Genomic DNA, 11,518 nt, shown 5'->3' with positions numbered 1-11,518 from the left:
TAACCCGCACGGACGTTGGGGCACGCCCCGCCCCGCTCCGCAGCGCGCCCGGCGGCCCTCGGGCACCTGGTCTCTGTTCGGGGTGGCGCGTGCGCACTGCGCGCCCGACGCTGGCGCTCAGCCACACGGGAGGAGGCGGGCCAGCGGGGTTCGGCGCCCATGCGCGGCCAGCGCCGAGTGCCCCCCCAACCCCCCTCCCCGAGTGTGTGTGTGTGTGTGTAAGGGAGGGCGGGAGTGCGTGTGGTAGCGGCGCTGCCAGCCCCCGCACCGGTGAGGCCCGCGGGCGGAGCGCAGCCCGCAGCCCCTCCAGCAGCCGGAGCGGCTTCCCCATCCTCACCCGCCCCCGCTCATCCTTCCTCCTCTAGCAGGTGAGCAGGGCTGTCGCGGGGAGGAGGAAGAGGAGGGGGAGCCGCGCGGCCGGCGCCCGCCTCCGCGGGGAGCTGCGGTGGGACTTATTGTCCGGTTCTTCGGGGGAGGAGAGAAAAGGAGGTTTAGCCCCGGCAAGCACGCCGGGCCCTGAAGGGCTGCCGACCGGGGATTGGAGGCACACGGTTCCCTCCCAGATCCGGGGAGGGTCCCGGCCCCCACCCGCCACCCCGCCGCCGGCCGGCTACTCGCTGAGCCGCGCCGTCTGCTGCCCACCTGTCGCCCGCCGCCTCACACGGGGGGCGGTGGGGAACGGGGCGCTGACCCCACGGACCGGGCCGGCGGCTCGACAGCGCCCTCTCCCCCGGCAGCGTGTTTGGGGTGTGTGTCGCGTGACGGCGTTGCCCGGGCCCTACGGCCGTGCTGCGGGATGGAGCGGTGCGTGGCTGTGGGGCGAGCCTGGAGCGCGCCTCCAGCCATTTATCCTCTCCCCTCGGCGCTACCTGCGTGAGGGGCCAGAGAGCGGGGTGGGGGGAAGCTGCTTCCTTCGCTCTGTAGAGAGGCCTCGGGGTGTGGGGCGGTAGCCGCGCACCGGCGAAGGAAGTGTGGGGTGTGTGTGAAGGGGTAGAGCCGTGTTCCCCCGTGGGTCACCGGGCTGTGCTACAGTGGAGCCCGAGAGGGGCCCTGGGAGGCGCCAGGGCGGAGGAGGGTGGGTGTAGCTGAGAGATAGTGCTATCCAGTCAGCCTTTCCCGGGGGGGCTGGGACACCTTCCCATTAAGTGAGGCCGAGTTAATGTGTTAGGAAATGCAGGGCAGCAAGACCCCGGGCTGGGTCAGAGCACACGGGTGGGGTTGAGAGGGGTACTCACGGTGTCCACACCACACGGTGTTTCTTTTATATAAAACGGGTAAGTTCAGAGCGCCAGTAATGCATTGCCTTCCTGTAGACAAGAGATGTGCTTTAGAGGGTGGACAAATAGGTGCTATTTATTTGACATCAAGAGTGCTTTCTGTATTTCTTTCCTGTCAGCAGGTACTGGAAAAGCAATTAGATAAATTTAAACCAGGATAAGTGGTGATGATAGGCAATAGTTTGAAGTCACTTGTCCCCATGTGTTTAATAGTAGTTACTGGCTTGATGAAATTCTACAGGTATGTTTATCTATTTGAGAGATCTTTGTACTGACAAAAGGTGTCTTTGCACACAGGTGTTATTCCTGTCCTCCCTTTCTCCTTCGCCTGCTGTTCCTGTGCTAAACTATGGGATTTTGTAATCATAGATAGAGGAGATGGGTGGCTATTTCTTATCAAATAGGATAAGGCAATCACATGTTTTGTAGGCCTACAGTTTTTGAGTTTCTTGACTGGAACATGTCATGGGATGCACAATGATTGTTTTATTATCAGCCTCTGCAGCTGACTTGCTTTTAGTAGTATTTGGTGATGTTTTGTTTGTAAGTGAAATGGGCTTAACTTTCTCGTTGTGTCAAACAGTAGTTTGCAACATTTTTGATATACAGACTTACAGTGGTTGTGCACATTTTTGTTTAATGAACTTCGACTCGCCAGCTTTTTTTTTTTTTTTTTTAATCTTTATTGGGTCTCAGCAGATCATTAGAAATAATATATGGACCAAAGGTTGAAAACTGCTCACCCTGCTGATACTTTTGTATTACCTTTATGCAAATGGTTTAATTTTTGACCCTCTTAAACAGCATCATATGTGGAAAAATGTGTTGTTTCCCAGAGACTTCTTTTGACAATGTAGATGTTTGATATTTTTTTTTTCATGTATTATTGTAAGGTTTAGTATCTCTGATAATATTACCAGAGGAATTCCACAGGCACCTCTACATGAGCTGTACTGGCTTGGGCCCTACTTCTGTACATTTGGGTGCGAAAACTGCTTGAGTCAGTTGGTGCCATCAAGTACTACAGTGTAATAATACAGAAGTTGATACTTGCCTGTGACCTTTACGAGCAGTGTCTCAAGTTACTTTGAAAAATAATTCAAGTTTCTGGGATAAATAATTAAATTGCATTTATGTTTGGTGGTTTTGCTGTTTGTGGGGTTTTGTTTTTTTTTCCCAAGGGAAATCTTTGAGGCCCTTAGTGACATGGTTTAGTGGTGAACTTGGCAGTCCTGGCGTAATGGTTGGACATAATGATCTCGGAGGTCTTTTCCAGCTTAGTTGATTCTATGATCTCTTGCAAAAGCGAAACTATTGCTGTTTTGTGCTGCCTCTGCGGGTCCCTGCTTGTGGGTTGACCAGTCTTTCTCAGAAGTTTGCTAAAGCTAGGTCACTTTAATTGAAAGAGTGCCCTCTGGTGATATCTGTAGAGAAGCACTCCTGCTACTTTGAAATTCAGTATTTTTCCCAACAAGGTTGGAGATGTATTCTGCCCTGGAATGCTAGTGTGGCATGGCTGAGATGGGGGATGAGGAGTTGCTTGCAAATATATGTGGAAGATGTACAGCAGTCACTTGGAGTCTGTTAGCCCCCTTGTGAAATACTCTACCTTGTAATTTATTTTTACTGGATTTTGATAAGAAATGTTTGATTCCTTAGTCTAATGGAGAAATAAAAACAGCCAATCCACAACCCAACAACAAAATAAAACCCTCTTCATGAGGCTGAGTGGTTTACTGTCAGGTGTTTTTCTTCCTCTGAAACCTGCCTTTGTACAGATATTTTTGAGAGATCCCTTTCCTTTCACACTTGTATTTTACTAATGACTGTGAAGATTAAAAATCCCAATCTTTAGATATATTCTTAATCTTGATGCTGCTCAGCAACAGTGAACAAGAATGAATGTACAGAGCTAACTCTAATTTCAGTTACTCTTGTAAACTGTGATTTTTAAAATTGTCTGTATTCATAATAAACATCTTCAAGACTTCAGGAGGTTAATGAAGTCTTAATGTGCTAATGTTCTCCTTGACATGTCTTTGAATATTAAAAGATTTGAATTTATAAAGACACACCTCCACCTTAAACAGATTGTTCTTCTGTTGTGTTTGTGTTTGTTTTTGTTTTTTGGTTTTTTTTTTAACCTTCTTCGAGATTAGGGATTAATCTTTTCCTTTATGTTTGCTTGGAGCTGAGTCATGTGGGCTCCTCCTTTCATTCAATAAAGCTGAGTTGTAAACTTCCTTTAGGGTTGGGGTGTGTAATTTGTTGTGTTTTATTAAAGGATGAGGCATCAAAGGCATGGTATATTTCTGATCCGAGTGTTGTTTATAGCCCTTGTTAGCAAAGACAGTTAAAAATACATTTTCAAAATAATGAGAAAACATTTCTGTTAATACCCTTTACATTTAAATACCTGGAACTGCTGCAGTAGAAATAATCTTTTAATATTCATGCATGCGTAATATTTATTGCTTGAACAGGAGCTTTGTGGGCTTCATGTTTTGTCTCTCTGTGAACTTATTACCTTGAAAGACTGCTGAAGCAAGAGAGTCTTGATGTTACAGTTGGGTGTTTTTAAGTAGATGCTCTGTATGCTTAGTCCTCTAGAATGTGTGGATGTGTGACTGCAACTGTTACTCATTTACTCTTTACTCCTTAAAGGCCTCATAGGACTCAGGGGAAAACGGCATTGCAAGCCTTCTTGTGGGCAAGCTGGTACAACACAGTATTCTGCCAAGCAGAAAAGGGACATCTGAAGTAAGAGCTAGAGCAAGGCAGTTGTGAGGTGTCAGAGAGCTTGCAACTCTTGCTGCTGTCGTGGCAGTCCAGTCTCTAGGCTAAGCTAGTGGCAGCAGCTTTAGGCGGTTGGGTGGAGCCATGTGAAGTGGAGAAGGTAGGATGAAAAAGGAGAGGGTGGCCTGGAGTCACAGAAGGGAAGGATGTGTTCAGCAGCATGGCATATACTGAACATTGGAGCTTTTTGCTGTGACTTTGAAAAGTTAACATGGTGTAAGTGGTGGTCATTGAACCTGCTTGTTGGCTGAGAAAGAGGGAGACTTTCCTGTCTGTGTTCCAGTTATAAGAAACTTGGTTTAGAAAAATTGACCCGTTCATTGACTCTTAGTGCATAGCAAAATAAAGTACTGGGAATTCTGGTGGGCTAGCACAAAGGATTTTAAAATACAATGTTTGTGACAACCATGAAAGATTAATATTTGCTCTTTTGGGCTTGCTGTTCTGAGGTGTGCCACTCTAGTACACTTGCAGCTGCACTTTTCAAACCTCCTTAGAGGCTTCCAGATCGGTTGTAGACTGTCATGTGGCACAAATGGTGTCTTCCTTCAATCACCCTTGGACATGCCTTGACAATGCTCTCGGAATCCTTACTATCCCAGCTTTATTGTTGGTGTAAATTTTTACATGGCTGTAACTTAAGTGCAGAGAAATGAGTTTCCATGCTTGTTGTGTGCCTTTCCGTAAGTAAGGATAGGATTCACTTTTCCTTCCTCTGCCTCTGTTATCTTATGGTCCTGACAAGAACAGCCATTTAAGTAGAACTGTGGGGCAGTAATGCTGGAGGAAAAAAGGAGCTGTGTAACTTGCAGGTCCCAGAAGCTTTGCCTTTATTTCCGTAGGGCCGCACCAGTCAGGCTGTTTTTCTGGCTCTTTGTGACAGCGTCGAGAGCATCAACAAGTCAAGGTTTCCTGCCCCAGAAGATCTCTGGCTTTGCTGCAGTGCGCTTTTCTGCCTGACACAGAGAAGCTCAGCAGCTGCTTAGTCAGAATATCAATAAACATGCTTGTGAGCCCCTCATATGCATTATATTTGTGATTTAAGAACCTCCTTATTTCTCAGTGGTAAAGAGCAGCCTCTTTTTGTTCAGATTAAACATATAACAGTTGATCTCATGCCAAATCTGGGGTATGAGCAATGATTTGTTTCTGCTTGATGGTTACATGGAAGCCCTCCCCTTCTCCCTCGCTAAGGCAGATTTGCTTGTAGTTCCCTATGGTAGGATTCACCCTTGTGCAAACTCATAGGAATAGTTATTTATTGCGATTCTTTGAGGTGTCAGGCTTGTGATCTGTTCTCCATGGCTGTTTCAGAATTTCATTTATATGTATGCATATGGATTCATTTAATAGGCAATGTAAGCTTTAGATTGCAAGTGAACTGGGAGAGGCATATGCTTGCCCTGTTTTCTCTGGACTAACTTTAGACTGGGGAGACTGGGGAGACTAACTTTAAGTCTCCCCAGTATGTTGAAGGTGTGACCACAACAGTTATGTAGCCCAGTGCCACATCAGCATGCAGTTAAGATTTGAACATGGATTAAAACAAACTGGCTGAAGTGCAATCTAGGTAAAATATACATGATGATGTGGATGTAATTATCAGTCTTCCTAATCGGAGGAGTGCATCTGCCTTAGAAGTGTTAGTGCCCTCTGGTGACTTTGAGTTTATTAGTTATTGTTCTTAGCAATCATATTGAAGCAGTAAAATCAGGAATGGTTTGGATTTTTATTTTTTGGTTGTTTGTTGTTTTTTTTTTAAAATCTTTGACTGAAAGATTGAGACCTCCTCACCTGATCAGAGCTGCCTAGAATCTGAAGTAGTCTCCTCCCCTCCTCCCATTGATTTTTAGATTGTTATAGCAGTTCCTAGTACAAGTAATGAAGTGTAACTTGGGGAGAACCTGAGTCAGTTAAGGAAGAAAGAACGGCATGCTCAAGAATAACCAGAAATGCCAGAGGAGAAGAGTTATTATTAAGCTTGGTATGGGGTCCTCTGCTAAAAAGTAGTCAGCCCAATTTAGTGATTTCTTGGAGCTCATGAATCTTTTCACTTATACTGTTTTACTGTATGTCTGTTGGCTGTCTGAGGGCTGAAGCGCTCAAAGTCGAAGAGAAGAAATATGTAATGGGGGATTGTAGAGAAGAAGTTTTATGTGCGTAACTCCAAAGAGATTTGGAGACAAAATGTGATGCAGAAGGTTTTGCTGTCTTTGGCACTGTCTCAGTAGGAGTTGGGCACTGGTACTTCGGGATATAGATGTGTTACATCTTTTTCTCTTACAGACCTCTGGTATTGGCAGCAGTCAGTTATGCCTGAAGTGACCCAGGACTGGCTATCAACTCTTTGGCCATTGTTGTAGTAGTGTGACATTAAAAGCTGTTTGATTTGTGCATCCCTCGTTATTCATTAAGGGACAGCTTTGAAACTATGGATTTGGCTCTCCTCATTGAGATTGGTTCAGATTGATCATGCTTTTGAAGTTGATCTTTAAAAAAGATTTGATCTTCAAGTTGAAGATGTAATTCTTCGATAATAGTGGCTAGATAAAACTGGCAGAGATCCTGAAAAAGTGATCTGAATGCACTTTATAAATTAAATTGCTTTTATCCTGTTATTCGGGTGCCCAGGGTTTGGGATAATTGTCTAAACTACAGTATTATATTTTCATTAGATTCAGAATAAGTGGTGTAGTCTCACAGAGTGACTGGAGTTGGACCAATAAGTGAAGAAACAGGACTAGTAAAAAGCACATTTTCTGCCTTTTTAGATTAATGTGTACGTAGGCAGAAGCCTTCACTGAAAAGCTAAAAGTCCCAATTTACTAAGTTTTTCTTTGTAAGCTCCATGTCCGAATCTGCATCTGAAGAGGCATGGAAGCACAGGTTGACTTGTGACTTTTTAGTTTCATGTAGAACTTGCATTTATAAACTCTTTTAACAGGTTGTGTTTCTAGTCCACTTGTTTTATTGCCAAGTGTTTTGTTTAATCATCTAATGGTTCTTAAGTTCCATTACTTACTTGATAATGTTGGGGTCCTACACAGTTCTAACTAATTTAAATTGTTTTGTAATTTAGTTAGGTAGTGACCCTGCATGCAGTGGGGCAGCTTATTTATTGATGGCTCACTCCTCTCACTGCTATAGCAGAAATACTAGCAAACTTAACTGCATGAGAGAACTTACCCAGCTAGGGCTTTTTCCCCTCTTGCCTTGGTTTTCAGTTTGATATTTTCCCCAAACTGTTTATTCTTCAGCTGTACAAAATCTGGCTCTGATGTCATGGGAGAGAAAAGGAATGAAAAAAAAAAAAACAATTAAAAAAGCAGAGATGACTGGCAAGTATAAAATCAGAGTTCCCATAAAGGAACTGAAATCAATTAACTGAATTTGTCCCTTTGGTTTGGTTTTTTTTTTTTTGTTTTTTTTTTGAGTGCTGATTTCTGGTATTAGAGCCTAAGCTCATCTCTATCCTGAATCTCTAGCTGGGTTTGCAAGTCTGGGAGCTTGTGGGAAAAACTCCTGAGTTTCAGATTTTATGCAGAAATATTTGAGGCATGATAGGATCCTTGTGACATTTCTGAAAACTTTAGCATAAAGTTAAAATTAACAGTCACTGCTCTCTTACAGTAGGCTGATTTGGGAATAATGTTGGTGCTACTGAGAACTTGATAATACAGCCTTTTTTATGATCAAGCAAAAAGTAATCCAGAAGCCTGTAAAGTATTTGGGGGATTCCAGAAGCATTTGCAGTATGATATAACATTTACTCGTGTGAGGTGTCAGAATGCTGCTGGGATAACCTAGTTCCTTAGGTGTACATCTTGGTTTTCGAAATGCACATAAATTGTTTGAAGTGCTAAATCAGTTAAAAAGAAAAAATGGATTTGGGTTACTTTCTCCCCTATTAATGCATCAGTGTTTTATGCTGTTACTAATTAGTAACTCTAAGATAATGAGGTGTATTGATAAAGCATATGGTTAAGTGAATGACTCGTATTTCCTCCCCTGCTGCCACATAATTAACTTTCTCTGTGTGGTTAAAGGGCACATGAACTGTGCTGCCATTGCTAGCAAGGCCACACCACTTTGCCAATAGCCTTGTCTTTGAGTACCAGCCAGTTTTCCCATGTGCTTTATTGGTAAGTATACCTGAGTAGTGGCAGCTATCTCATCTATTTTTAGCATAATAGTCACGTACTTTTAGACTAACCAGTGTGTTTAGGCGTTACTTCTCAGGCTTGTCTGTTAAGTGCCTTTAAATAATTGTTATATTCTTATTGATCAAACTTTTATGGAAATATGCCAACATGCATTTTGGAAAAGAGTAATGTATAAGAAGAATAGAATCTATTGATTTCAGCCCTTCTTTGCAGTTGGGATGATCTTCAAATATCTTCCGGAGCTCAGAGTGCAAAATTACTGGAGGCTTAGCAAGATTTCTTCTTAGCTGGACTCTAACCTGAGAACCATGGTTCTGAGAAGCATGAACGTGGTAAAGCGTAAGCAGCCTGAAACTTAAGATGTTTGTTAGTGCAGGTAGAACCTGGGCCTTGTAGGTCTGCCTTAATATAGGATGAGAATAAACATTACCTAAGTATAAGGCTTTTATTAGTTTTTAATATGCCATACATGGATAGTATCAGGTGTGCAGTTTCAAATGAAGCTGGTTTCTAATGTCCCTCTAGAACAGAAATGGTTTTGCTACTTTCTGTTTGAAAAGTGCTTGACTAGCCACTCTTTGTTTTCTGGTTGAGTACCCTACTGGTTATGCATAATTTCTTTTAATCCTCCTTTGTTGTGGTGGTTTTGCTGTTGTTTATTTGTTCCTCCTCCTCCGCCCCCCAGTCTGGGCCTATTTTGGATTGATTTTGAGCTTATTTTGCCAGTTAAATCTTTCGTAATAGATTTTGGTATTCTTAGTTATGTGCCTTGCTAAAGGTGCTTTTCTCCTTACTAGTGAACAAAAACTTTCTTTCTGATCCAGTCATGGTAATAGATAATTTATAATGGTACTTTGAACAAGCTCATATTGTGTTACATTGGACCAAGTCTTCATTACAAATGTGCCAAAGGTAGTAGTACCAAACCTTAATCTCATTATGAAACTGTGATTCTTCGGTTATTTTTTTAATACCTTTTAGCTCTGCTAGATCTACAAAAATAAAATTATTTTGTATGTGAAAGTTGTTCAGCTCTACAGATAACACCTGTTTTAAGTGTTCAAAGTGTCCACCCAGAATACTTCTAAGAGAATTTGGAGAGGAAAAAAATGTTAATAAAATTGTAGTCAGGAGATCAAACAAAAAGGCAAGCTTGATACTGTTTTCATGTGAGGTGGCTGCCAGATGTACAATGTTTTATAAAATTGAAGGCATATTAAAGTGATATTAAAGAAGTGGAAAAACTAGTTTTGTGGTACAGTGTTTATTTACCTTTGAAGAACAACAGCTATTCCTAAACAGATAGTGTGCTTTAGGACCTGCTTGCAGATGTGCTTCCTCAATGTCTGCATGTAATGGCTTGCCCTTGCACTTAATTAACTTGCTGACTTTTTTTTTTTTAATGTGGATAGGGTCTGTGTGATGACAACTCAAACTGTATTTCATGCTGTGACTTGTGTTTGAAACTCCTGCAAAGTCAATCTTGACTCCTATCTGAAACTGTCTCGTGATGGAAGGTCTTCTTTGCTAGGATCTAGTTTTCATGTTTTAGAAAAGGTAATTTAACTTTCTTAAAAGAAATATTCATACAAGTCTGTGTGTAAGCTAGCATTCAGGGACTTCGGTTTGTTAAAGAGGGTTGTCTTAAAATGGTCTGTTACAGCTCAGCAGTCAGACTTGCTTTAGTTTCTTCTCTCTTTGGTAACGAATGCTGTATGACTAGGAGAGGGAAAAGGAGTATCTTCATATCTGTTGTTACATGATCCCATATTTTTTTTTTGTATATACGATGGAAAATGTTAAAGTATTTAAGATAACAGAATTCTAGGGCATCTAGAAACTTACAGAAAATCTGGTGGTTTTGGTTTTGTCCTGTGAAATTGAGTGCCTTCCCTGTTCAATTTGATTAGCTTATGGGAGAAAACACCTACAGGTGTGAAAGCAGGGTGTACAGTTGCAGCATGTGCTTGTTGTAAGTCCAAAGTGAACATATGCAAAATGGGTAGGAATTCCTAACAAGTTTATACTTAGAGTAACAGAGGTATATGTGCTAATGATTTGAGGTTGACATAGTTTTGTTGAGGAATAATTCTTAATCTAAGTTTCATAACTTATTTATAAGACATGAAAGAGATTAATTGAAAAGGTATTGCTGAGGCCAAAAAGCCTTTTATAAAGGATAGCTTAGTGAAATCTGTTGGGCAGATAATTCAGGGGTGTGTTGTATTTGTTACGCTAAGTTTGATAGATATAGAAATCTAGTTAGCCTATGTTAAGTGATACTGTTAAAAAGGGAAGCTTCTTTGATAAATAATGCAAGTAGCTAACATGAAAGATGTCTTGCTAAGGTATTCTGCCCACAAAACTTTTGTTAAATCTTCTATTTATTTATAAACAAAAGTATATTTTAGAAAAGTTGAGGGCTTTGATTATTTCAGCTGTACCTATTTAAAAAGAAAAAAACACCACCAAAAATATCTCTTTCATGACTTAAAAAAAATTCCATGGTTTCACGTATTTACCCTTATTCTGTGAAGTCATAGTCTTCAGTGAAAAATGGAATTAGGCAGTAACAGAGTTAAAGGATATGGACAGAAGTGAGATCTCTCCAGTGAACAGGAAAAAAAGACTTCCTGTGCTGTCTTGAGATATGCTGGAGTTTGTGTTGCTTTTACGTGTCATCTTTCTGTGTGGACTGGTACTGAGTGTCAAGAATATCTTCTTGATTTTACTTGTCGAAGTGAGGGAGGGAAGATGGGGAGAAGTGATGGGCTTCAGGAATGGAAGTTTTTGTTGCAGGTCTCTTTCTCTGGTATCATCTTTCCCTATTACACTCCAGGTCATTAATGGAATTGGATATCGTCCCCCTCCCCTCTTCCTCTCCTCCCTGGACCACAGGGCATGTTTCTGTTGTCTTATCATCAGACTGGCTCCTTGGTATTTGTTTGCAGCTTTTTTTGTATTTATGATTCTCCTAATATTGGTAGAAGTGCTTTGCTTACAGGAAGAAAATTAGAATCTTTTGGCAAAGAAGGCCAACATTCTTTGATGTAACAATCCTCAAAATTGGAAAACACATTTTGGAAGAGAAAAAGGGGTCTTGCCTAGGTTGGAGATAATATTTGCATATTGTGTACTTTAGGGGGATGGGGCTTGGTTAAGCATGCAATTAGGTCCCAGAGCATACTGATGTTGTATTTGCTCTGTTCCTCAATGGGGGAGCTGGATGATGTGTCAGTGTCTGTGGCAGAGCAGTTCCACTGCCTGCTGTGTGATAGCTTT

At 41.9% G+C, this 11,518-nt stretch overlaps 1 protein-coding gene across 4 annotated transcripts in view; it reads left to right on the top strand.

Annotated features, from left to right (window-relative positions):
- Nucleotides 1-249: 249 nt before the first annotated feature.
- RALGPS2 (Ral GEF with PH domain and SH3 binding motif 2) overlaps nt 250-11,518 on the top strand; it is a 117,687-nt gene continuing 106,418 nt past the window's right edge. The window contains exons 1-2 of one of the 4 annotated variants that reach the window (XM_057427457.1): nt 250-368; nt 8,120-8,215. The gene's annotated coding sequence lies outside the window, so the exon portion shown is untranslated. Of the gene's footprint in view, nt 369-848; nt 1,076-8,119; nt 8,216-11,518 lie in introns of those variants that run through there. The other 3 variants (XM_057427455.1, XM_057427456.1, XM_057427459.1) reach the window with 3 other exon arrangements.

The sequence above is a fragment of the Pezoporus wallicus genome, unplaced genomic scaffold, assembly GCF_028554395.1.
Source record: "Pezoporus wallicus isolate ANWC-B61680 ecotype Strahan unplaced genomic scaffold, APGP_CSIRO_Pwel_v1 scaffold_7107, whole genome shotgun sequence".
Taxonomy (NCBI): Eukaryota; Metazoa; Chordata; class Aves; order Psittaciformes; family Psittacidae; genus Pezoporus; species Pezoporus wallicus.
The sequence above is the reverse complement of the archived record's forward strand: the minus strand, read 5'-3'. Positions and strand labels throughout refer to the sequence as shown.